The sequence below is a fragment of the Wolffia australiana genome, chromosome 16 (assembly GCF_029677425.1).
Source record: "Wolffia australiana isolate 7733 chromosome 16, ASM2967742v1".
In the NCBI taxonomy this organism is placed as follows: Eukaryota; Viridiplantae; Streptophyta; class Magnoliopsida; order Alismatales; family Araceae; genus Wolffia; species Wolffia australiana.
The window spans coordinates 9,629,627-9,655,747 of record NC_135850.1 but is presented as its reverse complement, the minus strand read 5'-3'; the positions used below and the strand labels follow the sequence as shown (position 1 = coordinate 9,655,747).

The 26,121-nt window shown below is 48.0% G+C and overlaps 1 non-coding gene and 1 pseudogene across 1 annotated transcript; one reads left to right on the top strand and one right to left on the bottom strand.

Annotated features, from left to right (window-relative positions):
- The first annotated feature begins 2,108 nt into the window (after nucleotides 1-2,108).
- LOC144714089 (small nucleolar RNA R71) lies at nucleotides 2,109-2,217 on the top strand. Its single transcript, XR_013584243.1, has one exon. It is a non-coding gene; the product is annotated as a small nucleolar RNA R71 (small nucleolar RNA).
- Nucleotides 2,218-24,000: 21,783 nt separating this feature from the next.
- On the bottom strand, nucleotides 24,001-24,094 carry LOC144714076 (small nucleolar RNA R71; annotated as a pseudogene).
- Nucleotides 24,095-26,121: the final 2,027 nt, after the last annotated feature.

Sequence of the window (26,121 nt, the reverse complement as noted above, 5' to 3'; positions counted from 1 at the left end):
AGATCGCATATATGATTCCGGCGTTTAACCACTTTAAGATTTCCTTCTCAAGGACTTCTCTCATATAGGGATTTAGTCTCCTTTGATGCTCTCTACATGGTCTAGACTCCTCTTCCAAGAAAATCCTGTGTTCACAAATAGAAGATGGAATCCCCTTAATATCGTCAAAAGTCCAACCTATGGCTTTCTTATGCTCTCTAAGTACATTGAGCAATTCATCTTCTTGTTGTCGGGTAAGTGATGAAGAGATGATCACAGGTAAGGTTTTCTTTTCATCCAAGTATGCATATTTGAGGGATGAAGGTAAAGGTTTTAACTCTAGGCCGACCTCAACTGAAGGAGAGTCTATGATCTCATCATCTAGCTCTCTACTTTCTATATGCGATAAATACCCCTTTACTATTTCTTCCTCTCCTTCATCTTCTGCACACAACTTTAACTCTTCATTGCTCCCTAAGGGGCACTTCATCATCTTTGAAATATCAATCTGCACTCTCTCTTTTCCAATTTTGAATTCTACAGTCCCCTTTTCCCAATCCATGATCGTCCTCGCTGTCACTAAGAATGGTCTTCCTAGAATAATAGGAGCTACTAATGCTTCCTGAAATCTTTACGTCAGTGACTATGAAATCTACAGGGATTTCACAATTCTCTACAGTAATCATGACGTCAGTCAATCTTCCTTCAGGTTGCCTAACAGTTCCGTCAGCCAAAAGTAGGTCCATATGGATTTCTTCAAGCTCCCCGAAGCCATACTCTTCATACAAAGCCGTAGGAATTATGCTAATGCTTGCTCCTATATCTAATAAAACTTTCAAAAAAGTTTTTCCTCCTATTTCACAGGTGATGAAAGGGGCACCGGGATCTCTCATTTTGATAGGGATGGCATTCAAAATGCTAGAAGCATTTTCTGAAAGTTTCACTACTTCCCTTGGTTTTCTAGTGGTGCAGGAATACTTAAGGTATTTCTTTAGGGAGGGTGCACACCTAAGCATGTCTTCCATCGTAACAGTCATGGTGGCCTTTTTAAAATTCTCTAACAACCTACTTTCATAAGAGCAGAGGGGTAAGGAACATCTTGCCCACTCGTAGAGGGTAGAGGCTCCTTCTCATAGAAAAGATCCTCTTCTTCTTCCCCCCTTTGCTCATTTCCTTTTCTTGAATTCTCTACAGAATTCTGATAAGGATACTGAAGTTCTTTTCCACTTTTCAATTTTGAGATTGCTAGAACTTCAGGATCTTCTTCCTTCATCTCATCATGAATGGAGTGCTGTACATGATGTAGGTTGCATGGATTTATCATAGGTTTTGTAGGAAATCTACTAGATGTGCAGTGATATTCTGTTGGTGTACCTTGAGTTTCAGAAGTTCCAGGCTTGAAACTCTCCAGCAGCTTCCTCATTTGCTCTTGTGACTCCAGCATCTACTTCGTTTGAAACTCCATCATCATTTGCATTCTCGTCTCCATCTCTGCCTTCAACGTCTGATTTTGTTTCTCTATCATATCTGAAATAACAGGGGTGAGTGCAGAAAAATCAGGTTGGGTTTGAGATGGAACCTGGTACTGCTGCTGAGGTCTGGACTGAAACTGCTGTTTTTGCTGGAATTGCAACTGAAATGGAGCCTTGTTCCCTTGGTTGAATCCCTCTCCACCTTGGAAACCAACCCTCTTTTGGCCAGCCCATGATTGTGGTTGTTGATTAAATGCTTTCACCTCCTCCTCCATGGACTGGCAAGCTCCATCTTCATGTTCTCTGCTGAAATAGAGAGAGCAGATTTTTGCTTTAATAATGGGAGAGTTATTTAGAAAGACATTCCTCAAGGTGGAAGTGAGCTCTTCCAATTTTTGATTGGTTTCTCTTAGGCCTGCTTGCAGCTCCACCTCCTTAGCATTGACCTACAGAACTCCTGCCCTCTTGGGTTGCAGGTTTCTCCCATTTTGATTTGCCCCAATCTCCTGCAGATGAGTTTCTGCAACTCTCTCCAAAATATCAAAAACTTCATCTTCATATGCAGTATAAAATGTTCCCCCGGAGGCTAAATTAACCTTATTTTTCATGAAATCTAACAAAGATTTATAGAAACTTTGGGCTAGTTGACAGTGCTCAATTCCATGATGAGGGCATTTCCTTAGCAGGTCATTGAACCTCTCCCACGATTCACTAAAAGCCTCACCTTCGTGGGGATGGAAATTATGGATTTCCCTTCTATAAAAATTAGTTTTGGAGAGAGGGTAAAATTTCTGCAGAAATTTTCCCTACATCTCATCCCAAGTATTAAAAGTAATTCCTAAATTACGATACCAGGAGAATGCCTTGTCTTTTAATGTCAAAGGAAAATATTTCATTTTTAACATCTCAGTAGATAAACCTGGAACATTTTGGGAAAAGCATCTAATAGGGAAATCATCTAGGAATTCTAAAGGGTTTTGTGTAGGTAAGCCAGTAAATTCAGGTAAAGAGTGTATTAATGCACTATCATACCTGAACATGATACCCTCACCTATGTTCAGATTCACATCCGTTTGCCGCAGGCTTTCAGAGAGCGTCGATCTGTCCAGCATGGTTCTCCTCCTCTCATTTTGTTGACGTCCTTCTTCTGCCATAGTTTCCTACTGATTTTCTGGTTCTATGACTGTAGATTCTGGAGTGGCGTCTCGCGCAACGTTCTCTGCAGATCTCTCACCAGCCTTTGATCTTGTCACTACCATAGAACTTCAGGAGAAAGTTAGAAAGACAATGAGCTGAGGATTTTCAAGTCCTGCAGCTTTAGGAGAATGAGTAAATAATGACTGAAAAAAAAAGAAAAAGAAATTGCTACTGTAATACCGTGCTCCCCGGCAACGCCGCCAGTTGATAAGCTCGATTTTAGTGGTTTTTACTAGTTAATTACTGGTTAATCGTGTGAGGATTGAGCTTATGCAACAATATTTATAACCTCACGGCCTTAGGGCGAGTAAGGTGTCATCCCACAGAGAGCCGATAAATCAATAGTAATTTATTTTCAATTCAGTTTGTATTTTTAACCTCTATATTTAAGTGTAAAGCTCTGGTAAATGATCTCCAGTACAAATGAAAGAGTTTTCTTTAAAAGTCTCGGTCTAGAAATTCTTCAGTAAGGATTTCCTTTACTGAGGATTTGCCTTTGCCCCTTTGAGGCAATTTCACAAACACCCAGCGGGTGTTTGTGCACGGGCGTGCACCTGCGCAAGGGCGCAGCTTGCACGTAGGCGCGCCTCGTTTGTGAGTAGCGCGGCGCCTGCGCGTGGCTGCTGCTGGCAGCGTGTGCACGCAGGCAGCTGCTGCGCGCGATGCTGCTGCAAGCGGCGGTTGCGCGTAGGCAGCTGCTACGCGCGGGCGTGCCTGCGCACTATGCTGCTGTAGGCGGCGTTTGCGTGCGGGCAGTTGCTGCGCACGCAGCGCTGCTAGCAGCTTGAGCTGCTGGCGACCTAGGCTGAGGCCTGGGTTGCTGGCAGTTTGGCTGCTGGCTGCGTATGACAATTCCAGTGCAAATTCAGTAGAGAACTATAGATTTTTGAGGGAAAACAAGGAGGACGAATTGAACAACCAAAAAATTTAGATTAACTAAAACATAAACAACTCTGGTGGGAGAATGCTGAAGAACCTTGCAGGGTGCTTCAAGCCCAACCGAGATTGTCCAAGAGGGAGAAGAATACAATTTCTGAACCCGACTCAATCACACCAACCTTGTGTCACGTCCCTTCCGGCGAGTTGGTGATCTTCTTGCTTAGATATGCTTCAGCTTGCTTCTCCTCCCAGCTCCAATGCTCATCAGCCCTTGGAGGGTCTGCAAAACTCCTTCTCCAAGCCCTAGCCTCTTTAGAAAGAAATTCTGGACAACCTACAATGAGCCCTTAAGAGGCTATTTATAGGTTTCTATTAAACATGCTTAATGGAGAAATTAGCGCTTTTCTTCTTCTTGATTTTTGCCAGCTCTTCTTGATCAACTTCATTTCTCATTGAATGCTTAATCCATATCTGAACTTATTAATCAAACACGTGAGTTCTAATCCACTTGATTCAAAGAATCAAGTGGGGTTAGTAAGTTGGAAAATAATGCATATGAACGACAACCAATATGGATTAAGTGGATGCAATTGATGCTTTAATGCTCAAGAAACTCTTAATATTTGATGACATATTGAGAGTCATCAGCGATCGCGGTCGGTTCTGGCCGCCCTAGCAGCCGCGGTCGCCACTGCCGGTCGCGGGCGGCTGCTGGCGGCCGTGGGTGGCCATTGGCAGTTGAAGGTGGCCGTTGGCGGCCGTGGGCGGCCCTAGTGGCCGCGGTCACCACCGCGATCGCGGCGCGGCGTCGCTGGCGGTTGTGGGCGGCGCTGGCGGGTGGCCGCTGGCCGTGGCGCCTAGCGCCGCGATTGCCGATGGCGGTCGCGGGCGGTCACTAGCGGCCGCTGGCGGTCGCTGGCGGCCGTGGGCGGTCGCTGGCGGCCGAGGGTGGCCGTAGGCGGCCGTGGGTGGTCGCTGGCAGCCCTCGGTGGCTATTGGCGGCCGTGGGCGGCTCTAGCGGCCGTGGGTGGCCCTACCAACCGTGGGCGGCCCTAGCGGTCGCTGGTGGCCGTGGGCGGCCGCTGGCGCTTGCCAACGGTCGCTGGCGGCTGTGGGCGGTCATCGGCGGCCAAGGGTGGCCGCTGGTGGCCATGGGTGGCCGCTGGCTGCCCTCGGTGGCCGTTGGCGGCCCTCGATGGCCGCTGGTGACCTGAAGGGGACGAGGGGCGATGCTGAGCAGCCTCACGAATGGTTGCCTGAATTCCAGTGATGGTGGCAGAGACGGCGGTTACCGGCGATGGCGGCGGCGGTTTCCGACGATCTCTAGGGTTCCCTCTCTCTCTCCTAACTTTGCAGTGGCATTTTCATAAATATGTCAAAAACTAAAAAAACAGTAAAAATCAGAAAAATAGCTAAAAATCACATTTTCTTGAGTCGTTTTTTTTCCTTCCCCTTTCCCATGGGCGGCCCCCACCTTCTATAGGGGCAAGTATGGGCCTTGTCCCCTTAAAAATAAAGGAGAGAAAGGCCCAATTAAAGAGTAGGGCCCCCTAATAGGAGAGAGGGAGAGCGTCACACGACGATACCTACACGTGCGCTGACACACACGCAACGTGCAGGTTTGTACAATTGTTCAGACACGCGCGAGTAAACAAAACAAGCAAATAATTGGCCGATATACATGGCCGACTAAACGAGAAAATGCAAGTAAAGATAACGTCAAACCTTGTTGGGCCGTTGACGAGGCCGGGTACTCCGAAGTCTGGAACTTAGGTGTGAGCCTTCACGTGACGAAGTGGATGAAGGAGGGCTTTCGAAGTGGATGGTCCCCCCTCACGTGGTCTGCGCACGGCGTGTGTAGTGCGCAGCCTTGCTGCGTGTAGGCACGGCTTGCGCGCAGCAACTGCTGTGCGCGGGCGTGGCCTGCGGGCGGCACTCGCTGTGCGCGACCGTGGTCTGCGCGCTGTGTGGGCTGTGCGCAGCCTTGCTGCGCGTGACCTTGGCTGCGGGCGGCCTTGATTGCGCGCAGCCTTGCCGTGCACGGCCTTAGCTGCTCCCACTAAGGCCGAATTCAAACCAGACACAATTGGAAAACTGAGGATTTGAAGAGAAACAAAAAGAGAATCGGTTTAAACAAACTATAAACTTAAATCAAACAAAAAGAAGAACAATTTCTGTTGGAATCGTTGGACGACCACTGGTGTGAATCTTCCAACCCAACCTAGATTGTCTGATAGAGAGAGAATTACACAGTTACTTAAACTTGGGAAATTGCTCCAACCTTGTGTCACGATCCTTGCGGCGAGGTGGAGGTCGTCTAGCCCGAGCTACTCCTCAACTTGCTCCTTCTCTCCAGCTCCAATGCTCATCAGCTCTTGGAGGGTGAAGAACTCTCCTTCTCCAAGCCCTAACCTGTTGAGACAGAAATTCTGGACAACCTAAAATGCTCTCTCAAGAGGCTATTTATAGGTTTCTCTAATTTTTGTGCTTCTTGGAGTTTTTAGGGCTTTTCTTCCTTATAATTTTCGCCAGCTCCTCTTGGTCACTTGCTTTCTACTTTGTGCTTGATCCACATCTGAACTCATTAATCCAATAAGTGAGATCTAATCCACTTGATTCAAAGAATCAAGTGGGGTTAGTAAGTAGGAAAATAATGCACATGAAATGTGACTAATGTGGACTAATGTATGCAAATGACACTTTGATGCTCAGAGCATCCTTAATAATTTTATGACATATTGAGAGTCATCAGTCAACCTTTACCAAGTCAACAAAAATGACTCCAGTAACTTGCCCCAAGCCGAATTGGTTGCTCAGCCCCCACCGATTTAGATGCACGGACAGGCGTTGTCACGAGGGATTTGCATCAACTGGACACGGGAGCCCATGTCCACCCCACCCTGGCCAACGATGACCCCCTCAAACAGGCTACAGTATCTTCTAACGGCACGGGATCACTCCCGAAGATGACTTGGGCAGCGAGAGTGGCGGGCGTCACACCTACATCAACCACTACTTCACTTCCAAAACCTACACTCCCCCCTCTCTATGATGACTCGATCCTGACTAGGGTTAAATTGACTCTGAGGGGGTACGCTTAGTTATCTTCTCCAAGGAGGAGGTAACGTGAATGGCAGCGCCATTCGTCTATACACTGATCAGGCGGTTCGCTACGAAGCGGCAGCTCATAGATGACATCACGAGAGTCTATGTAGCACTAGAGAATTTCCTTGGACCGGTGGTCATTGGAGCAAGGAATCACAAGAGCGTATTTATTCGTTTCGAGCTTGAGGATGACTTCTGACGGGCCTGGAGCCGCACCACATGGATGATCAATGACTCCACGATGCATACCTACCGCTGGACAGCCGAGCAGACAGGGAGCTCACGCAACATTTTCCCCACTCCGTCCCGGTGTGGATTGGATTTCCTGGCCTACGACTGCATTTATTCTTACACTACCACCTTGGAATCTCTTGCTAGCACGGTCGACACTTTCATACGTGCGGACAAGGATGTCCAACTTTCTAGCCATCCCGACTATGCACGAGTATGTGTTGAGGTTGACTTACTAGCCCCCCTACATCGTATGATACTCATTCAAAATGGCGATGAGATGATCCGTCAGACTGTGGTGTACGAAAACCTTCCGAGGTTTTGTACACACTGCACCGTATTAGGTCATACCCTCCACACATGTTGCCAAAAGGCGACGCAGACTTCTACCACTGAGGAGGAATACCTCCAACCCTTGGCTTACGATGACCACATCGCTGCTATGATCTCCGCCACCCAAGGGCAACGAGCTACCGTGAGATCGTCATTCGGTTCGCGCCCTGTGGTTACATCGGCGCAACCCACCGTTGTATCACCTTCTCTCCCACGAGCCAGCAGGGCAGCTAAGCCTCAAACGGCTAAGCGTGCCCCCTCTACTTCACAGTGGGTGAAGAAGGGTACTGAGAAGCGCCCCAAAACCCCACCACGGCCTCAAGATGCCTCCTCCCGTAAGGGCAAGGAGGGTAGTGTCTCCACACTGACATCGAATACTTTTGCCCTACTGGCGGTACCTGAGGACCCTAAGGCTAGCACCCTCACTACGGATGATCGTCCCATTAGTACCATCCCTCCCACTACCCAACCTACCGCCTCTCCTAGACCAACCACCCCCTCTCCCACATCCCCCCTTTGTGCACCTTCCCATGTTTCTCCTCTCGCTCCCTCTCATCGCCCATCTTCGCGGCTCAGCTCTTCTCGTCCCCAACCTTCTTCCTCAAGCCACTCACCTTCACACACCCCGCCCCTGATCGCCCCTCACCACCTCTTCTATCCCCACTACCCTGTGCTTCTGCACTACCCCGTGAGCCACCCCCCCCATCTCCACTACGCCGTGAGCCACCCACCCCCCATCTCCACCACCCCGTGATCCACCTCCCTCCACCCCCTCGCACCCATCCTTCACCCATCACATATACCCTCCGAGCATGTGGACTTCTTGACAAACTGTCAAGCCGCATTCACTATTTTAGAGGACATGTGTAGCAGTACCAGTGGTCGGGATTCCACAGGTGAGGAGGACGATGTCTCCCTCTCGAAGGACTCTAATATGGATACCTCCCCTTGTCCGGGACGCCGCTCGAATGCCTCACCTTCACCTCCACGCCGCACATACAACACCCGATCTCGGGTGCGTCACGCGAGCAGATAGATTTATGATTCCCAGTCTCGTTTGGAATTGTAGAGGGATTGGCAACCCTCTCACCCAAACACATATCCTCTCCCTTATCAATAGGCATAACATAGGTATAGTGGGACTTCTTGAGCCGATGATTACATCGGATCTGTCCCATTACATCGCAAGGAAACTCGGGATGGATCATGTTTATTGCCATTCATCGGATAAGCTCCGGCTTCTTTGGAAGTGAGAATATCCGATTGCATTTTTGGCTGAAGGGACATAGTACGCCACCTTCGACGTATCATGCCCCCCAAAGCCCTACCTACTTACTGTCGTGTATGCCCCGCACAGACCCACCGAGCAGGAGGCCCTATGGGAGGAACTTGCTCAACATATCCGTTCCCATTCACAGTCGGTTGATCGACCTTGGCTTATAGCTGGAGACTTCAACTGCATACGGGACATCACTGAGCGACAAGGGTGCCGCCCACCTCGGTTACGTTCCATGCAAGCCTTCTATGACTTTATCCACGAGGCTTCACTAGTGGAGCCGCCTACCATTGGGAAAAAGTAGACATGGTGCAATAAACGTCAAGCAGATGCGTGTATGTACGAAAGACTTGATCGTTGTTTTACCAATAGTACCGCTTTGATGCATTGCACGTTGACGATCAAGATTCTCCCAAGATTTTATTCGGATCACACACCGATCCTTCTCCTCCCAGATTTGAGTCAACGGGTCTGTCGACCACCCTTCCGATTTCAGAACATGTGGTTAGAACATAGAGAATTCCATAGTTATGTGCGTAGCCATTGGCATGGTTCTATTTCTACATCACCTATGGAGAACTTCAGTTATCGACAGAGGAATCTCAAGCTTCACCTCAAATGGTGGAACCGTCATGTCTTTGGAGACGTTCATTCACCGGTCGAAGAATCAAAGAAGGAATTAGTTAATGTTGACCGCCAACTACAGGAGTGTTGGACAGATGATATGGGAGAGCGCCAGCTACGTCTCAGAGAGCAGCTTGAGGATGCCATGTGACGGCAGGAGATATTTTATCTCCAGAAATCTCGTATCCAATGGATGCGAGAGGGTGACAGAAACACTCGTTTCTTTCACGCCTCGATCCGACACATAGCGCGCCCGAATTATGCGACCCTACTAGAGACGTATGGCCAGGACCCTGCCCAGCTAGCAGCTGCCGGAGTGGAGTACTATCACTCACTCCTCTCCTCACAACCCACAATTATGAGCGAGGATCTTCTTTCCTCTATACCTTACCTAGTGACCGACCAAGACAACGCACTTCTGGTAGCCACCCTGACACGAGCGGAGATCAAAGAGATAGTTTTTTCCTTGGGCCATAACAAAGCCCCAGTTCTGGATGGATTCACCGCTGAATTCTATATGGCATGCTGGGATATTGTAGGCATTGACTTGGTGCTAGCTATCAAGGAGGTGTTTAGGCATAAAGTCTTCGCGAGGAGTTGGAAATCCACTTTTTTGGCGCTCATTCCAAAAGTGGACACTCCAACTTCCTTCCGAGACTTCCGCCCGATCAATCTTTGTAATGTATGCTATAAAGTCGCATCCAAGATCATTACAAACCGACTAGGGCACTTCCTTGACAGACTTATCTCACCAGAACAGTGTGGTTTTGTCAAGGGTCGATAGATCCATGACAGTATCACACTAGTGCATGAGGTAGCCCAGTCTATAGACACTCATATCCGGGGCTCCAATGTCATCATCAAGCTTGATATGGAGAAGGCCTTTGATCGAGTTGAGTGGAATTTCCACTGGTTTTTTCAAGGCCACGCGTGGACTCAGGCAGGGTGATCCTATTTCACCTACCCTCTTTATATTGATGGAGGAGGTCTTCAGCTGATCGCTCACCCGAGCAATCGACCAAGGCCTCATCCAACCATACTTTACAAAGAGGGGTTGCCCGATTCTCTCGCACTCACTATTTGCTGATGATGCCATATTGTTTCTCAATGGATCTAAAAAATCCATTAAGGAATTTATGAGTGTCCTTACAGCATACGAGTAAGCTTCGGGCCAGCTAGTCAATGCCTCGAAGAGTAGCTTTATCGTGGGACCTTCCACCACTATAAGGCGCTCTGAGCTACTCCAACTTTATACACAATACTCACGAGGACACCTCCCATTCGACTATCTTGGATGCCCTATCTTTCTTGGCCCCGCTCATCATCACTATTTTGATGCCGTCTTGGGCAAGCTTAGAAAGAAGTTAGAGGGATGGAAACTTCGTTTCCTATCCCCAGGAGGACGGACCCAGCTTATCCGACATGTCCTCATGAGTATCCCGCTACACACTCTTGCGGTCCACTCACTCTCTCTTACTGTTCTCCACCTTGTGGAATGCCTATGTGCGCGCTTCTTATGGTCTGGTCACGTCGAGGGAGAGAGCCGCCACCATTGGGTTTCTTGGGAGAAAGCGAGTCGGCCGACGGATGAAGGGGGTCTAGGGATCATACGCCTCTCGGACGTTCAGGACATGCTTCAAAAGAAACTAGTATGGCGTATGCGTACCACACACTCCCCATTGGGGAGTCTCATCTTAGCCAAATACGGCGAATGGGCCCGTCGCGAGATAGATATTCGGGGCCCTAAGAGATGGCAGATATGGCAGCGACACTGGCTTGAGATGGCTCAAGCCACACGTTGGTATATTGGCCGAGGGAACATTAGCACGTGGTACGATGCCTGGCATGCTGATTTTCCACTCGCTTCCCACCCACAATTTGTACCACACCGAGTGAGACTCAATGTGACCTAGTTGCTTAGAGGCAACACATTACACCTATGGGAGCAGCACGGTCTTCCCTTGGACACCTTACCCGAGGTCCAGACTACGCCAATCGACTCTAGTTCTGATAGTGCAATCTGGACACTCACATCCAATGAGCCTACACGTGTCGCTCCTCTTGGGAGTATTTCCATGTGAAATCCCCCCTACAGCAGTGGGGTCGCCACATCTGGTATCCGGCAATCCATACGCGCATCTCCTTTTTCCTTTAGAGACTTTTACACCGCGGCCTCTCGACTGATGACCGAGTGACTCGGATCAGATATTCTGTTAGTTCCCACTGCCATTGTTGTCCCACCCTCCCACACACGGAAATGATGGACCATCTTTTCTTCCACAGCGAGACAGCTGTGGAATGCTGGCGCCTCATCACCGATCGCCTTCATCCTCTGAACCCGTCTGAGTGTTTTGGCAAGTTTATCCTCTCGTCAACCCGCTCTCCACGGAGCCCCATCTTCCGCATCACCATAGCTTATCTTCTATGTGAGATTTGGAAGGGGCGAAATTCATCTCGTTTTGCAGGTTCGCCCATGCGCGCGTGGACATCATGAGACGAGTTCAGCTGTGGCTTCGGCACATCTAACCTCTGCTTCCCTCTCGAGACGGCCGCTCAGCACTCGTGAGAGATCTCCTCTGCTCAATTGGCATCCCGGCGACCCCCGCCGCTACACGCATCCAGTATCGAGCTGTTTATTGGCTCCCACCGCCAATAGGCATTCTCAAACTGAACGTGGACGGTGCGGCTAAAGGGAACCCGGGACAAGCAGGGGGAGGAGGTATCCTCAGAGACCATACGGGGAGTATACTCTTTGCTTTCTCTTCTTTTCATGGCATCCAAACTAATACAGTAGCCGAGGCTATGGCGATTCGTGATGGTCTACTTCTCTATGAGGAATGAAACCTTCACAATATCATCGTAGAATCGGTCTCACAGATATTGGTTGATATGCTTCGTCTAGGTACATGCTCCTAGTGGCGACTCAGTCGTGCGTGGGAAGACATCATGCGATGTCGCTCCCGCATAGCCTGCTTTCGTCATCGGCTGAGAGAGGGCAACCAAACAGACGATGCCCTCGCCAACCACGCGGTACACAAACGCACCCCCTTCTTTCTTTTTCATACTTGTCAGGCGCTCCCCCCCATGGCTCGCGGCTGCTATCGCCTCGATCGTCTTGGCATGCCCACCCTCGGCACACGGCGCATCCTCGTGACACCAGGCCCGCTGGTTTGGAGGATTGCGTGGACTGCTAGAGCTAGAGGCGTGGACAGCGCCCGCCTCGACTAGCACGTCAGCATGAACTTCCTCGATTCCTCTTGACGACGGAGAGGACACATCCCGCAGTACATTGTCATCGCAGAGCGGCTCCGACGGGACGACGACGAGCACACTTTCCCGAGTGCCTGTGAGGTATCATCTATGTATCTCTTCTTTCCTTTAAAATGGGCGTGGACGAGTGGGATCCGAGTGTAATTGGGAAATATATACTCGCTCCACGCCTAAAAACAATGAAAAACACTCCACTTTATAAATAAAAACCGCCTGGGTGGCATCCAAGGCATGGATGGATTGGTCTGCGGGCACAACCCTGGGGTTGGCCGTACCCGGCACCGTGTTTTTTGCCAAAAAAAAAAGTTCTCGACTGCCTACCATCCGCAGACCGACGGTCAGACGGAGGTCATTAATTGTAGCTTGGGCAACCTACTCCGCTCTTTAGTGGGCGAACACCTCGCGACATGGGATTTGATCATCCCTCGCACCGAGTTCGCCTACAACTCCTCAGTGAATTGCACCACCAGGTTGAGCCCGTTTGAGATCGTCTATGGCCAGGCGCCTCGTCGCCCACTATACTTAGCACCTATTGACCCGCATGTTAGGGTATCTAAGGACGGCATTGCATTCGCCCAGCATATTTCTGCATTGCATCAGCATATTCATGATAGGATCACGAGCCAAAATGCATTGTACAAGCAGTTTGCCGACTTGCACCGCCAACCTCGAGTCTTCAATGTGGGAGACTTAGTGATGGTTAGGCTTAGATTGGAGAGATACTCTCCCGGGACAGCTACGAAGCTACATGCCCATAGTGTCGACCCGTTCTCAATCCTCCGAAGGGTGGGCAAAAATGCCTACGTAGTCGAGATTCCTCCTACGTGGGGAATAAGCTCCACGTTCAACGTGGTGGATCTGGCTCTGTACCGAACCCCTCCTCAACCCCACACCCCGGCCTCTCTAGACCCATTCAGTGTGAGTGAGCATGCCGTGACCACTCCCCCGCTTGTTTCACCCGATTGGCACGAGGCAATTGACTGTGTACTGCAGGAGTTAATTGACTATGTAGGGAAAGAGATCATGAGGAGGTTCTTGGTACGATGGCTTGGACGCCCTAGCACAGACGACACGTGGATCTCAAAGGCAGAGCTCCGCTGCCTTCGACCGGATCTACTCTAGCCGATGCCCTTCAACGCACCTAACTCGTCGGAGTCGAGTTCTTCCGACTCCAAGAGGATTGATGGCGCAGCCCTGGCAGCAACTCCCAGAACGTCTTTGGAGACGTCACCGTCGCCCCCGACGACACCAGCCCCAACCCCGGATACGTCTTTAGAGACGTCCCTGTCGCCCTCGATAGCACTGGCGGTTCACGTTCAGCCGGCTCGGCAAGCCAAGGCGATGGTATGCACGCCCGAATTCAAGTATTCTGGGTAATGGACACCGTATCACTCTTTTTCTGTCGTTTCTTTACTCGTCGTTTTGCTTCCGTCTTCGTCATTTGCTGTTTTAAACTCGTCACGATCGCATGTTAGGCGAGAGGATAATCCTGCCTTGATTCCTTCTCCCTTCTCCCTCGTCACCCCCTTCATCCTTGTTGTCCATCTCCTTGGTCCTAGGTCGTTGGACTTCCCTTTAGGTGTCCTTAGGTTTTTCTCTTTATCTACTTCTTTGGTGTAAGCAGGTCACCCCACTTCCCCCCTATATAAGGGAAGAGGGTTGCCCTAAATCAGGTACGCTGTTATTTTGATGAATTCTGAAGTATCGTTCTTTTTAAAAGAGTTGGCCACCTCCCCATCGAGCTAGGGTTACGATCAGTGAAGTTGCAAGAGAAGGAGACACAGAAGAAGGAAGAGCGGGAAGAGCAGAGGAAGGAGAAGGCAGGGTGGAAAGGGAGGGTACGGGCTGCCGCGCGCCCTGCGCCTCTCACGCGCACGCCCGCGCGCCTGCGAGCTGTGCATGCTTTCCCCTCCCACGCCCGCGCGTTCAAACGAGCTCCGGCGTCACGGTGCGCTATCGTGACGCTTGTGCGCTCCCCCACAGCCGGGTGTCACCTCGGATCCACCGTCCGCGAGTAGTTTCTTGGCCCCCGAATGCCTGCAGTTCACCCCTGGCCTGTTGCACTCCGGCATAGCCCGCACTCTATCGATCCCTCGTCAACTGGCCATCTCCCCTACGGTTACTCCCCATCAGTGGCACCACGGATTGCACCCGCCCAGGCAGCTTCTGTCTGCTCGTTCCTAGCTACCGCAATCGCCGCCTGTGCACCTACTGGCCGCCGCTCACTGACCATCATACTGCCAGCCATTGCACCACTCCGGTCTTGCTACCGCCATGATCGGTATCATGCCTCCTCACCGCGACGTACAGCTCTCGGACCCCTCGCCGCTCGCCACCATCAGGCCCCGTCACTGGACACTTCCGAGAGCACCGGCAGTTATCCGCCCATCGCTAGCGGCCATAACTTCCTTGGACTAAGTTGATTGCCGTCGGCCGTTCACCGGCATCGCGGACGCTCGCCTACTGCACGTCCCCGCCAGACTCCCAGTTCGGTGACCGTGTTCACGCCCGTGATGTCCGACCGCCCGCCCCGGACGTGTCGTGCCGCCGCTGCCGCGCGGTTGCCGTCGCGCCGCCTGCTGGTGCATTCCCCGATCGCCCATGTCGTCGGCGCGCCCTCTGCGCGTCAGGCGCCCCGGCGCCCGACCTGCACTTGGTCGTGCTGCCCCTGCTGACCCGCTTAGCCAGCAGTCCTCCAGATGCGCACGCTGCTCTTGCCACGCCCCGCGTGCTTGAAGAATTGCTAGTCCCTGCTTTTGTTGGCAGGGCCTCCCATCTACGTGGGAAATCCTCTGCCCTCCGAGCTGCCTGCTCGTCCCCTCCCATTTACCACCGGCCAGCATCCAACGGTCCCAGTTTGGCTGCTGTCACTGACCCGCCCAGCGCCTTGCTATACCCAGTGAAACCCGGTACAATGAGAGGACGAGTCCTCGGGCGACTACAAGGTACGCCATTTCCCATCGTCTCGTCATTTATTTCTTTCAGTACACTTTCTTTGCCCCCACCGCGCTCGAGTTAGACATAGGTGAGTGTGACAGGAAGAGTGATGACGACATCTATTCGAGAGTCTTTCCTCGGTTGGTGCGAGTCATGCTCGCCCGTCACGTGCGAGCACTGTCAGGCGGGGTAAATCCCGCCTGGTGCCGTAGCGACCCCGTCCCTTCGGACGGGAGTCAGGAGGTCCCCTTACCCATCTCCGGCAACCCGATCGATTCCCGGACGCCAGCCTCTCCAGGCTCGTCAGCAGCTGCACGTACTACACTCCATCCCGGATCATTTTCATCCTAGCTTGCCTTCGTAGGGTTCTCGTGCCCGACGAACTCTACGAGCATTCGTCACGCACCGACGCGCCGTTGACACCGAGTACGAACCCTCGGTGACGGCAGGACTTCATTTCAGAGGTGGTCCTGCATCAGGACGGCGGCGGCGTCGGCCACTCTTTCTCCTCTCTCTTCCTCCTCTTCTTCTTCCTCCTTCCTCCTTCCTCCTTCCTTCTTCCTTCCTTCTTCCTTCTTCCTTCTTCCTTCTTCCTTCTTCCTCCACGTAGTGACTCTTTGACTTCCAAACGTTATACTTTTTCAATGAAAATTGAAGTGTGGTCTTGGGGGGGCGCCCACCCCTCCCTTATATAGGAAGGATAAATGGGCCCTTTAAACTACAAAGGGAAAAGAAAATAAAAGGGGCTTATTAGGCCCACAAGGTTGATGGGAGGGGAAGGTATCCTCATATGGGAACTTCCCCTCACTACAATGTAGATGAGACGACAAAACTATGAAAGACGAGAAGCGCAATAGAAATAAAAAGATAATGGGATCGAAGGGGGGCGCGCCGCTATCCGGGATATCTGAATCCGGGTGCGCTCATCGTCGCTTTGGCTTGTCTTGCAGGCTGGATGTGAGTCAGTGGCGAGATCGAAGGCGATGCCGACTTCTCGAGCGGTGGTCCTGTGGTCTCGGACGGGCCGGCACCATCACTTGGGTTGTTGGAAACATGAAAAAATGGTTAGTATGATCTGCCTCTATTTCTAACTCGCATATTTGTCCCTTTTCCTAGGTTAACATCACGAGTAGCCTAGATTAATTCATAAAATAAATATGAAAATCATAAATAAAGGAAAGGAAAGATTAAGTTTACTTATTCAATACATTGTCCCCATGGACTTGACCCTTAGTCTATGCCCATGAAAAAATTATAAATATCTTTTTATAAACCAAAAGCCATAAACGACATATTTAACCCTTATTTCTGGTTCATCATTGGCATTTCATGATTTGACCTGTTTTCTAAGTAGGGAGACAAACTATTTGTAAAGTCAAGTCTTACATTAGAGGCCATAAAAATCAAAAAACAATTACGATTACAAAAGTGAGAAGTATGTTGAGGTGTGTTGTACTATAAAACGGTGAAAGTTGGAACAATAAGCACACAAGGAGAAATGTAAACCATTTATATTTCAGAGTTTTGTTTCTATAGAATGATAGACAATCGGACTAGAAGAATAAAACATTTTGCTCTACCATTTTGTAATGGGTGTGCACTCCAATTCTATGTCAATATAGATTGTCTACACAGGAATGATGACTAAGGATTCAATATTCTCAAAATAGTGATTATCAATATGAGGTGTTAATGACGAGAAGATAATATGCGAGATTGTGATATCAACTCAACTCTGGTAGATATTTGTAATTCAAACTTGAAATTAGTAAATAAAATAGGAAATGAAACTAGAATGATGTGAAGTATTATGTGAGTGATGTTGAGAATGTTTGGGATACAACAATGATTGAGTGAGTGAATGATATGATAATAGAGAGACATGATTATGGGTTCGTGTGGAGGTGGTGTGACATTGAAAGATGATCATAGAATCATATCATGCTATTGAATTTGTTGGGAAAGATCAATGGAAGGAAAAGATGGTTATCATAGATATTGACTTTTCACTAGAATCATGACAATTTTCAAGTGCTCGGAGCTCCCCCTCTTCTCCACAGCTTTATCACACAAACCAAAGGCACCAAGAACACATTTGATGGATCTCAAGAACTCAATATATTTCAACCAGCTCTCATGAGTATGAAACAATTTCAAGGATGGTTTTCCCTCTAATCTAAGCTTCTATTTATAGATCAAAAGGTATGGATAGAAAGAGGAAGGAGGGGAGAAAACTGTTGGGTTCTGTGCCTTGGTTCGTCCATGGAAAATATGTTTCCATGGATGCAGAAGCGTGGTAATAGATTCATAATCGATCTTTAAAATCAAACATTGAATATACCTTTTGGGGAACTTGTTCCACCCTTGACCTTGCCGCCCTGAGATCATTTTGAAGCCGTTCACACATTCGGCCTCTAGAAGTATCCATGTGATCACTTAGCACTTGGATCTCCATGTCTTCTTCTTCAGCTCTTATTGAAAATCTAGAAGGTTACCTTACCATGAAGATGCTCTCCTTGGATGAGTGAAGTAGAGAATGGAGAAAGGGAGGGCTCTCAAATCTGTCTTGCATAGGTGATTAAAATGAGAGCCATTTCCCTCTTTATAATTGACTTAAAATTTTTCTCAAAAACCATAAAATTAAAATATATCCACCAATGCCCTTATGACCTTACATGTGTGACCCTCTAGACCCATATATCGTTTGACTTAACAACTTTAGTGGCCCAATAACAATCATTGGCCCACGTTATTAATTAATTATACCATCATAAAGATTAATTTACTAAGGATCGATTTAACCCAATTGTGATGTCGGACATCATCTAGGACGTCGTTCGGTCGACGAGTATGATGGCTCAGTGCTGATAAAAGATAGTGTGGTATCGAAGGTCAATGGTGTCGATGTCCGACAGGTAACCCTAATGGGTCAATGTAACTACGATGAAATATGAATGTCCTACGTGTTGTACGTGCAGGATCTGACTTAAGGGAGGCACCGAGCTCCGAGCTTGGACAAGGTCGCTAGGTGACGACGACGGTGACCTCTCGAGCCTCGTCGGAGCAACGTAGGCATCTACCGCTGAACGGACTCAGTCCATAGGGCTCGCACGTAACAGACGTACTCATCCATACCAGTAAGACAGTCAAAGGTCATAGTTCTCTCAAGACCTCTCTCACCTACCTAGCCCAAGCGCGCTAGAGTTGAGACGAAACTACACTACAAGAAATAAATAAAAGAGCGACGGGAGAGGATGGTGTACCTCGTCGGCGGTCGCTGGTTGAGCAGTGTTGTCGACGGTCAACGGCGGTCGGAGCAAGTGTGGCTGAAAGGCACCAGAGAGCAACGATAGTTCAACTAGCATAATGGCGTAGGAGCAGTTTAGTGGAGTCGAAGATGAAGACTAGAGAGGTGGGCGGCAACCTTGCGATCCAAGCGATAAGGTCCAAGTAGATCCAACGACCGCTATCACGTGCCCTTCAGGATGCTATGTCTGTGCGAGCAATAATCCAGCAGCGACTGCGACGACCACAGAAACAGCGCTGATGATTGAACACAGCACGACCAATGCAGCGACTCCCACGCTAGAAGGCTGTAGGGGAATGCAGCCCGGCAGACGTGCTAGAAGGGGGGAAACATCCACCCATGTGGTTGAAGCTCGTGATCGAACAGGTAAAGGGCGTCTCCAAATAGGCGGTCGAGCAGGAGGGAGAGGCATCGATTCCATAGTGCAATCCACGTTACCTTGTAGTGGGAGGGGTTGTCCGATATTGGTGGATCCACATGCTCACAATGCGGAGTGACCAAGGATGTCTCCGAGTCTTCGTCGCATGGTACAGGTCGCGATAACGCGGCCTACAGAGGGTAGCGTGCATTGACTAGCGGCGAATCAGCTAGGTCGCTTCCAGTCGGCAGCAAAGAGAGACGTCGCCATAGGGCCTAACGCTCGATAGGCCGCAAAAGTCTAGCAAGCTAGACACTTTTGCGTGGGTGAAGATCCAGACAACCTTCGGGCACTCGCGTTGGAGGGAGGGCGCGAGAGCACCTAGGGAAGGACGGGGCAAAGCAAGAAGCCTGCGGAAAACCTTCTGGGCTCCGGACAAGAACAACCACGATAGATGTGGCCTAGAGGTGTGATCAAGAGAGGCAAAAGGGGGTGGGACAAGAAGGGGCGAAAGCATCCCCAGCGTCCTTGCCTATTCTGCCAAATCTTCTTCCCCGTTACAATGTCCTTTCTTCTTTTCCTTTTTTTGTCTTCTACCCTCTCTTTCCTCTCAAGAGGGTGAGACTAAGAACACGATAAACAACAACTTGATAAATTCCTGGTCTAAGGGATTAGGGTGCCCCCTCTTCCCTTATAAAGGGGGAGAGGTCAAAGGGCCCCTTAAGTGGGTCAACAGGAGAAAAGGCTCCATTAGGGGGCGCTTATATAATGGGCCCCCCATTACAAATACAAAGGGGAGGTTCAAATTATAAAAGAAAAGGGAAAGAGGAAAGGACTAGGGGCCCCTTCCCATGACAACGAAGACGGACATACATGACACATCGTGAATGCGATGACAACAAGGTGACGAGAATGGGAAAAGACAAAACATGAGAAAAGAGCGATGAAAAAAAAAGTGATAATCGAGCAATTTTACCCATCCTTCGATTAGTGTGTCGGGCGGTGCGGACAACGTCGTCGGTGATCCTTGATGGTGTGCGCCATCAATCCTCCTTGGGTCGGAAGAACTCGGCTACGTCAAGTTAGGGTAGCTGGCGGTGGCGTCTGGTGAGGGCCTGGTCATCGCTAGCGTATGTCGCACTCCATGGTGATTGGGGCTTCCGCACCTGCACATAAGAGCCTTCGCGGTACCTTGTCCCCTGCATCGTCAATTACCCCAAGCAGTATATGATCGACTGACTCATGCCAATCAAGCGAGATCACCGGGGAAGTGGTCGCGGCAAACTCCCTCGCATCAAAGGGGTTTAGAAAGGCAAGGGTGGAGGGAAGATAAGGGGCTCGGTACAGGATCGGACCCGCCACGTTAGACGTGGAGCTGGTCCCCCACGAAGGAGGGATTTTGGCAAAGTAGGTGTATCTGCCCACTCATCGGAGGGTCAAGGACGGGCCGGCGCTATGAACATGTAGCATTGTGGCCGGCCCGGAAGAATAGATCTTTGGCCAAATTCTCACCGACACTCAGTTTCCACATCCGACACTCGGAGTCGGCTCTGTGAGTCGGCAGTGTGCTTGTACTTTGCATGTCTATATGAAGGTGTAATATGATGATGATGATGCAATGACAAAATATGCTCGGCAGATGCAAAAGGAGGACCTTCTACGAGTGCTAGGGTAGGGGGTCGATTAGGGACTTGGCCATTAGCAATCTCGGGTGGGCTTAACTTGGCGACATGGGCCTCCGGGGAGATAGGCGGGTGCTTGGCACGCAGGGTGAGGCAACGGCGGTTGGCCGTTACCTTGCGGAAGGTGCGACAGTGACAACGCGTCTGCCGCTCATCATCCTGGCTGTGGAAGAGCGGGTGGTCCGCATCGGGTCGAGGAAACTCCTTAACGAAGCCAATGGGGATGTTACGTGTCTACTCTGACCGAGTGGCATGGGCGGCCAGACTGGTGGCATGGCTGGTTAGACACGATAACACGTTGTCTTCCTTGTATCCTGGCTCTTGAGGCGGTGCGAGATAGCACATGATCGTTAGCCCGACTGTCTTGGCGGCGGCACTCTTCGCTCCTGGCTTTGTGATGTAAGGGTACCACGTGACCCGTCATCCCTTATAAAGAAACAAACACGTGTTCGTTGTGCCGACTATGGCGAGGTCATGATCATAGATCCAGGGACAACCCAAGATGATACTTCCTACTTTCATAGGAAGGACGTCACAAAAGACGGTCTCATTGTTCATCCCCATCTTCAACGGGACATGGCATTGTCACTTCATCGGTAGTGACGAAGCATCAACCCACGACACGTCGAATGGCGTAGGATGAGGCATGGTCGGCAACCCTAGTTGGGTGACCATCACGTTCGATATGGCATTGATGCAAGTGCCACTATCCACCGTCAACTTACACGCTTTATCGTTGATCTAGACAAACATGCAGAAGACGGATGTTCGTAGCGTAGTGTCGGTCATTGGTGCTGTCCTTAGCGGGACAGGCCCATGTTAACCTGCGAGTAATCATCAAGTGGGACGGTCATCCCACTAGTGCTTGGGCGGTCGGCAATAATGCTAGCATGGCATCGAATGCTAGGGTGTGGAGCCGGCGCCGTAGTCATACCGACATCCACTATCTGTATGTACCCGACTCGGGGGTTGGGTCAGTCGTACCCATTTGCAATCGCCTCGTCTACACGATAGTCATCGGCGGGTAACAAATCCAGCTCTCCATTCAGGTTCTGTTCGGCCTCTCCCTTATCGATCAGGAGGGCCAAAAACGGACATTGGCTAGCTCTATGCCCTTTCCCTTGAAGCACGTAAGTGGTGCTTGACTGACGGCAGTGCTGCGCGCTGATAAATCCAAAATGATAGTAATATATGTGTGCAATTTCAGCTAATTTATCTACTTCTTTATCTTTATCTGGATATATTATCAACATTTATGTTAAGTTGTGAAACATCATGAAACAAAATCACCTTTTTCTAATTTGGACTTAATTATTATCATTTGTGGGACTAACCCCACTTAACTCAATGAGTTAAGTGGAATGAATCTCACTCTCTTCTTAGTTTATGTGGAAGATGCAGGAATTAGGTGAAACTTTCATGAATAAAGGGAATAATTAAATGAAGAGGAAGCTATTTGGACCTGAGGAGCAGGCTCAGCCACAACTCTGGGCCAAGAAAGAAGGCCCAAAGCAAGATAGTTGGCTCTAGTCTAAAGGCCCACTAAGGAAGCTCCACTAAGCCCACTATGAGAGGCATGTTGGGCCAAAGAAAGGAGGGCAAGGGGAAGGTCCAGTCATGATTATTTATGAATATTTCAGGGGCTTAAATGATGATTGGAGGACAACCTTGGACGTGGATCCAAGCCAGAGAAGAAGATCCAGCCATTCAATCCACAAAACATCCAAGGGTGGAGACTTAAAGATAGCACCTTTAATGCTAATTAAGGAAAGAAGCCTTGAACGTACAGGGGGTATTTCAAAGGTCTCAATGATGATTGGAGGACCATAATGGACGTGGATCATGACCCTAAAAAGAAGATCTGGCAATCCATTGTATTAAAAATCCAATGGCTCTCCTTTGCTCTCTCTCCCTATATAAACCCCTTCACCCTATTGTAAAATTCATCTTGTGATTCAATCCAAAGTAATGTTTGGTGGCCTAAGAGCAATTGAGTCATAGATCCATTCACCTCAGTGAGTGCCAGGCTGAGCAGGAAGCATCCAGGGCTGAAGAAGCTGGTGGAAAGGAGAAGAAGAAGTCCCTTGGACCTTAGCGGGTGTGACAAAGAGGTTACCTTCTTATTTCTCCTTTTTTATTCTTTTCTATTCGTCTTTTGTCTTCTGGTTAGTCTTGGATCAGCTAGCCAATATCCAGACGGTTCCAGTGCATCCAACCACGCTCTAAAATTCGTTCTAGAACTCATTCTAGAGTGATTTTAGTACAGTCCATTTTTTTCTCTCTTCTCCACCAAGGCACCTTCCCCATTTGGCATCCGGACTTAGCCAAATTTTGACTAAGTCCAGAGCGCCAAACTGTTTCATTTCCTATTTTGTTTTAGCTTTCAAATACTCCTAAAAAATACAAAAAAATTATTTTCTGCCTATTAATATTATTATAATATTATAATAATATTTTATTTTTCTTTGTTATATATTTTTATTTCATTAGTTATTTATCTTCATATGTAGTAAACCTACCTCTAAAATTATAAAAAAATACATAACTAAAGCACAAATTCCTAAGAAAAAAACCCTTGCTCCCTGTGGATCGACCCTTACTCTCCCTACGCTAGTAAGGTTATTATAAATTTTTGTTGTTTTAATTCGGATAAACCAACGACACTAATTAGTGAAATTAACTCATCACTAATTACCCCAAAATCTCAATTATCAACTGGCGCCGTTGCCGGGGAGCACGGTGATTGTTTTTAGTGAATTTGTATTTTTTCCTCTTTTGCCAAAGTTGAGGGCAGCTAACCCTCAACAAACGGTACTTCTAACTACTTTTTTGGAGATTGATGGTCTTAACAAGGTCTAAGGCTGGGACTAGTGTTGAGGAAGATCTAGACACTCAATATCCTGCTCTTCTAGCAACACTTACAGCTCAAGATAAAGAAGAAGTCGATATGGCAGAAGATGGTCAGCCACAACAAGGGAGGAGAAGGAAGATGCTGGATAGATCTACTCCATCAGGAAGTTTACGGCAAACCGGCATCAACATCAATGTAGGTGAGGGGGTTATGTTTAGGTATGACAATGCCCTACTTAACTCTCTCCCTGAATTTACTGGTCATTCTTCTCAAAACCCCTTAGAATTTTTTGATGATTTTCACATTCGATGTTCCTCTCAAAATATTCCTGGTTTAACTACTGAAGCTTTAAAAATGAAATATTTTCCTCTTACTTTGAAAGATAAGGCTTTCGCATGGTATAGAAATTTAGGCATAACATTTAACTCATGGGAAGAAATGCAGAATAAATTTCTACATAAATTTTATCCCCTTTCCAAAACTAATTTTTATAGAAAAGAAATTCAGAAATTTTATCCCCATGATCATGAAGCATTTAATGAATCATGGGAAAGGTTCAATGAATTAATCCAAAAATGCCCTCACCATGGAATAGAAAAATGTCAGCTAGCTGAAATTTTTTATGAATCACTTCCTGATATTTTTAAAAGTAAAGTGAATCAAATAGCTGGTGGCTCGTTCTATATGGCTTATGAGGATGAAGTCTTTGATCTTTTGGAAAGGGTGGCTGAAACTGACCTACAGGAAATAGAAGCAAGTCAAAATGGAAGAAATGCCAACCCAAAATGAGGAGTAGGTTATCCTAGGTAGCACCACACCCATTGGACCATAAATCTCTCAATGTTAACGTTCACCCTAACTCTTTCACAAAGTTTCCATCTTCCCCATCACATTCTTTACAAGTCCGTCATATATTCTTCTAGTTATCTTCCATATTCTGTGCATAACAGGAGGAGGAAATGGCTTCTTCTATTCTCTTAGGAAGGAGAAAAGGCTAATGGAGAGACTAGTAGGTGGCCGCCACCCCGGGAGAGAGTGATCTTGTTTGCGAGAGATGTGAGGCCAGTATCAAATGTGTGAAGGGAGATTACCTTAGGAGTATAGCGTCATACCTAGCAACAAGTACACTCCCTTCTCATCCACTTAGGCATTCAAACCAAGGAGAAAGGAACTCCACGTTCCTGAAAAGGTCGTGGCTCAAATTGTCATTTATTGTTTTAGCTCAGCTTGTGATTGATACACTTAACACTTCCAACACCCGTTGTCTGACCTACAGGATGAAAACAATGATAATGCGGCAAAATACTTAGATGTTGCTAAGGCACTAGCAATGTCTAAGTAGGGGGAGTATATGATAACACCCAAAATTCAGTCTTTATTTCATGTTATTAGCACAATTTTATGCACTGAAAGAGCATAAAATGGGGTTGTTACCATATATTTACATGAAAATATTGTGTTCAAGTGATTTCTGATTTTTCCCTAATTTTCTGTTAATTCTATGAATTTTAAAGGATTTATTGGAGCTCGAAATAACTATTTTTGAATGAAAATGGCAATTTAATATTTAATTTCGAGATTTATCAGCATGGGGATGAATCAGTGAATTTTCTAGAATTGTTTACGAATTTTTAGCATTTTTCTGAGATTTATTTGAAGAGGAAATGTATTTATTCTAAGAAAAAAAAGTATTTGTATCATTTTTGAACTTTAAAGGGCCTTTTTGCAAAGTTTCGTTGCAAAAAGACCCTGAAAACAGCTCTCGGTCGCCACTACAGACGTAAAGATGTAATTTAAAATCTTCGAGGGTTTTATAGCAAATAATTTACTAATTGTTTTAAAGTTTTAGAAAAAAAGCAGAGGAGAGAGAATGCTCAAAGGGGTATATCTATAAATATTTTTGGGCGGCGTTGGATGGCAATTATTTATTTTGCAAAGGATTTATGCGTAAATTTCAAGGCAATTTCTGGGAGCGACGACGTGGCCTCATCGCAACCGTTGGATGAAAATCTGACGGCCGTCAATGATAGAGGCTAGTTGCGATACGATCACCGCCCGTGCGACGCATGCTAAGCGCAGGCATAGGTGGTGATGTGGCAAATTACCAATAGAAGCTTTCAAGTCCAGACGCACGCAAAGGTGCGTATCAAAATGTACGCAAATCCTGACTTTTGAATATTTGTTTTGGTTTTCTTTTTTTGCCAGAGGGTACGTGGTGCAACAAGAGAGCACCCGCCTGAAGAAGTTGAATTGGAGCCACCAATAAGAGGGCGACACCTCAGCCTGCAGTTAAGAGGAAAAAATAAATAAATGAATGAATTAATCCAATGGCTCACATTGGTTTAAATTCATTTATTCATAACTTTTAATCCATAAGTCCGATTGAGATGATTTTTTTATGGATTTGCTCGTATTGATCCCCTCTTTCTACCTGTATGGTTGGATCATTGAGATCAAGCCTGTGTCGATAGATATAAATTAATTATTAATTAGGGGTAAAATGGTAATTTATTCCATTTTACCTAGGTTTAAAAGCTGAATTTCGAGAGGAGGTGATGGAGGACCATCTCGAGGATGACGCCACGATGACGAAGAACCATCTCGAGGATGACGCGACGGG